The sequence below is a fragment of the Rhinoderma darwinii genome, unplaced genomic scaffold (assembly GCF_050947455.1).
Source record: "Rhinoderma darwinii isolate aRhiDar2 unplaced genomic scaffold, aRhiDar2.hap1 Scaffold_2141, whole genome shotgun sequence".
Lineage (NCBI taxonomy): Eukaryota > Metazoa > Chordata > Amphibia > Anura > Rhinodermatidae > Rhinoderma > Rhinoderma darwinii.
In genome coordinates, this window is record NW_027462475.1 from 45,826 (window position 1) to 50,849 (window position 5,024).

A 5,024-nucleotide genomic window follows, 5' to 3' on the forward strand; every position below is an offset into this window, starting at 1 on the left:
CACACACACACTCACACACACACAGGAACTTACCATCTCTCCAGCTGCACAGGTTTCTTGCAGGTCGGGCTGTGGGCGGAGCTTCCTCCTCGGCTCTGCACTTGCTTCCTCTGCTTCCTCAGTGTGTGTAACGAGGAGCAGAGAATATAGAGTCCAAAGCACGGCCTGCACAGTTGCGCCCCCTACATGGTGGGAGGATGCAGCACCATGTCGCACACCTCTAAGGCTGCCCAATGCAGTCAGTCAGATGCCCCCCTCTTGTCAGTATGGTAGCAGCCTTAGTGAGGGCAGGAGGCTGAGCGCAGTAATTGGCACTCTGCCGCTCTAGTCTTTATCAACGACTCAGCCTCCTGTCCTCAACTCATTACTTACCAGCCGCTCTTCTTTTCTTCAGGAGAGAGGCCGCTCCTCCCGCAGTCCTCCAGGTTCTCTATGCTCCTCTCTCGCGTGCAGCGTCACAGAGGGGGAGTGTACTAGCAGACGTGCGCCTATCGTGCTGCACGTCTGCTAGGTAAAGTATTCTCCCCTGCCTTCCCCACGCATCGCCCCTGGCCCTGCCACAATATGCCACCCCCCGTTTTTAGCTCGGTGGCGTCGCCTGAGGCCGCTGCCTCACCTCGCCTCATGGCAGGTGCGGCCCTGGATCCAGGCATGGTTCATGTCCACTAGTGTTCTCCAGCTGTCACATAACTAGGACTGCACCGTCATCATCTTTTTATGTTTTTGGATAATTTATATCTGTATTTTTATATCATAGTTTTTTATGTATTTTGAGAAGGTTGATGATAATGATGATTTTATATTGTCATTGACATTTAATAGTGGTATTTACTCCTGATCAGATCGAAGGTTTCTTGCACACGACTGTTGTGCCGTTTTTGACGGCATCCGAGTGGCACCCGATAGTCTTCATGGACCCATTCACTTTAGAGGGTGAATCGGGTCTGTGAAAAATGGTCCGAGTCTCCGATCCGAGGAAAGATAGAACATGTCCTATCTTTCCTCGGATCACTGGCGGGGCACGGCCGTGTGCATGCGGCGTAAAATTCCTGTACCATCTGAAAATCTCAATGGTCCTGTTCACACCTGTGTCGGAGGCTCCGCCACAGATTCCGTCATTTTTGCTGGACACGATAGCGCAACACGCAGCTCTACTTTATCCGTCAAAATGACGGAAACTACTAACGTCAGTAGATTTCTTTTGGTGCCATTGGTTTGCATCATGTGATGGATCTGGCTCTTCCGATATTCTCGTTGTTCTGGATTGAGCAGCATAACAGAACAGCCTGAGCCCCTTCTACATATCGGACTTTTTCACATGCTTGTGTCACTTCCGTTTTTTACCGGTTACTGGGAGCGCAAACAATGAATATAGACCATTTACGTAACCGGACGTGACTTCCGCTCCGCTCAGCACCCAGTATTGGCTGGAGTGAGTTACATACGCGTCTTATAAGCCGATCAGTATGAATCCCACACGACCCATTTATTACTGAGCGATATTCAGGCGTTACCGTTATTCTGCGTGTCGCTACGATTCTGGTCACACCACATATGTACAGGTTTTTTATATTTTACTACCTTTGCACAATAAAAACAAAAATAATTTGTTTTTGCATCGCAGTTTCCCCAGAGCCGTAACTATTGTATTTTTCCGTCGACGTCACTATATGTTTGCTTGTTTTCTGCGGGTCGAGTTGTATTTTAATGGCACCATTTTTGTGTGTATATATTATATGAATTAACTTTTATGATATATTTTTTTGGGGGGGGGCAGATTTTTTTTATGGTCTTCACCATGCACTTTAAATATTGTGTTAACTTTATTGCTCGGGCCATCACGATCGCGGCGATACCATATATGTGTATTTATTTCACTTGTTAAAAATAAAAAATAATTTATGGAAAAAACTGACAACCCATCGGCGGCCGGGGATCACATTCGTTGGCTGCCAATGGGTGAAAAACATTGAGCGATTTTTCTATGGGGTCACATATTACACCACTTTGCGGGAGAGTCCATGAACACGTATGTAAATGCCTGTGTTGTATGTTTTATGGGTGCGATTCTACATTTTAGAAAGTCTGTGGAATTGACCACATTGATTTGGGAATTCTTTGAGGTGATAGAAACCTCCCCAGAGGGTGTAGTGTGACCCTCCTGCCTGTATTCTTGTACCATATTACATTTTATATGGCCACTCGGGTGTAACGGTTCACTGGGATACGCTTCTTGTGATGTCATCCAGAATGTGGGCAGATTCTATTTCTCTGCACTGTGAAGAACCTGAGCGTGATGTCATGAGGGGCGTGGCCTGTAATCTGGACGTGTTCCGTTTCCACATAATGGCCAACCGGTTATGACATCAGAAAGTTTATAAATTGGGGTCACACATTGACCACGGTGTCAGTTTCTCTTGCTGGCTCTCATCATGGAGGTGTCGCGTAAGAAGAGGATGTTGGTGAAGACGTTTTCCAAGATGAGTACTGTAGAGAAAATGGAGGTTGGCGGACGCCGGCTTCCGGATGATGTGGAGATGGTGGACGTGGAGGACAAAGACGAAAAAATGGAGGTTGGCGGACGCCAGTTTCCGGATGATGTGGAGATGGAGGACGTGGAGGATGAGGGTGACAAAATGGAAATTGGCGGACGCCAATTTCCTGATGATGTGGAAATGGAAGACCTTTCGGGGGCTACGGTTATCATCAGGGCCTCAAACCCCCGGAAGAGAAAGCGGCCATTTTAGTACCATCTGCCACTCGGGGCCCATTTACCATCAGGGCCCCAAACCCCTGGGAGAGAAAGCGGCCATCTTAATTCCATCTGTCGCTTGGGGCCCATTTACCATCAGGGTCCCGAAACTCCCGGGAGAGAAAGCGGCCATCTTAATTCCATCCTTTACTTAGGGCCCATTCACCATCTTTAGGTGAGGTAAGTGCCGTCCACTGATGATCTTCTCCCCTCACATCTCTTCTACAGCCGCCTGGGCACTCAATTTCTGATTTTTTTTCGCAGTTGTCACCCCAACATCGTGGCCTTTACCACCTAAACCATCTGAAATTCCCATGAAGACTCCTCCAGTGCTGAGAAGCAGTGACGAGCAGAACAGAAGCGAGATCCGGTAAGTCTGACGTCCTCTGCTCCGTCTTCAGCTTTTCCTGGTGGTGAAGGTTTTGTGAAAAAAATATTTTTTTCTTTTTTAAGATTGGACAAAAAAATGGGGAAACGTCCCAGTCTCTTCTGATCCAGGACTGAGCTGTGTAAAGGTGGACTGACGGCCATATCCACGTGAGAAGAAGGACCCTCCCCCCCGCTCTTCATCTCACCAATCACCGCTTGTTAAAGGGCCGGCGCCACAAAACACAGCACAGCAACTCCACCACATTCTACAATAAACATATATTATTTTTTTTAAACTTTTTCACTCTTGTATTGGGCAATCATCCTGGGAATCTGTATTTTACGGGGCACTCGCGCTTAGCGGTTTTGTCGGGTTTTCTTTCCACAATTTATTTAAACCATGCAGCCGTTAATGCGGAGTTCTGGTGTTCAGTTTTGTGAAACTGCTGCGTATTTTGCTACAATTTTGCATTCGTGGGCGAAAAATGTTAAAAAAAATCTTCATGCTCCGCACTTAAAGGGAATCTCCGACACCATCAATATCTGATCATCTCCGGGGACCTCCAGCATTAGTGGGGGGTAAATTGGTTGTCCGGGATTTTCAGCCTATGCAAAGCTGGGTTTACACGTTGCGGTAATGTGTTGCTCGGTCCAAACGTTTTACCCCGAAATGCAGCATAAGTGTCCCCCTAGCAATGATAGACCCCCATTAAAGCGGACCTCCTCTCCTGCCACATCTGTTTTAGTAAAAACAAAATAAGGGCCAGTTCACACTGAGTTTTTTTACGTGTTGTTTTTTCTTTTACACGGAAACAGTGCCGGAAAACGCGCCAAAAAACGGCCGAAAATGCCTTCTATTGATTTCAATGGGAGGCGGAGGAGTTTTTTTTGCGAGCGGAAAACCAGTCTCGCGGTAAACAGAAGCGACATGCCCTATCTTCAGGCGTTTACGTCTCCGACTTCCCATTGACATCAATGGGAAGCAGAGAAAGCGTATTTCGCAGAGTTTTTTGCCCACTGCCCGCTACGTACGCGGGCGAAAAACGTGGCAAACGGCGTGCAGGCAGATTAAAACCTGCCTCAAAATTCCATACGGAATGTTGAGGCAGAGTTTTCTGACTTTAAAAAAACTCAGTGTGGACATAGCCTGATAATAAACCGTACCAGAATCAAAAAATGTCACTTCACCCTCCAAAAATGGAATGAAAAGAGATCAAGAAGTGGCATGTACCTAACAATGGTGCTGATCGAAACTGCAGTTCGTTACGCAGAAAACAAGTCCTCGCACGGCTTTCTTGATGGAAAACTAAAAAAGTTATGGCTCTTAAGCCTTATTCACACCAGCGTATTTCACGTCCGTGTTACACGCGTTAAGAAAACGTCCGTCGCGCGGACCTATGCAATTCAATGGGGACATTCAGTGTTTTTCACGCAGCGTGTGTCCTAAGCGTGAAGCTCACGACCTGTCCTATACTTGTGCGTTTTTAGCGCATCACGCACCCTTTGAAGTCAATAGGTGCGTGAAAATCACGGACAGCACACGGACGCACATCCGTGTGCTGAGCGTGATTCACGCAACCGTTCCTAAAGGAATGAGGGGAAAAAAACAAACACCTTCTCCAGTTGTTTTTGCTGATGTAAAAAAACGCGTGATACGGATGACATACGCGCGTAAAAACCGCAGACGCGCACCGTACACAGATACCACACGGAAATGCAACGCAGGAAAACGCTACTTTTTTTATACACGCAAAACGGACAGGTTCGTGTGAATAAGGCAACACCGAAAGTAATTGCTTTTTTATAAAAATAATTTTATTGTGCAAGCGCCATAAGACATAAAAAAAAAAACTATAAACATCTGGTATCGCCGTAATCGTATCGCCCCGCAGAATAAAGTGAA

At 46.7% G+C, this 5,024-nt stretch overlaps 1 long non-coding RNA gene across 1 annotated transcript; it reads left to right on the forward strand.

The window, feature by feature from the left end:
• Positions 1 to 1,449: 1,449 nt before the first annotated feature.
• LOC142701594 (uncharacterized) lies at positions 1,450 to 3,417 on the forward strand. The gene is made up of 3 exons (XR_012866933.1): positions 1,450 to 2,932; positions 3,017 to 3,122; positions 3,206 to 3,417. It is a non-coding gene; the product is annotated as an uncharacterized LOC142701594 (long non-coding RNA).
• Positions 3,418 to 5,024: the final 1,607 nt, after the last annotated feature.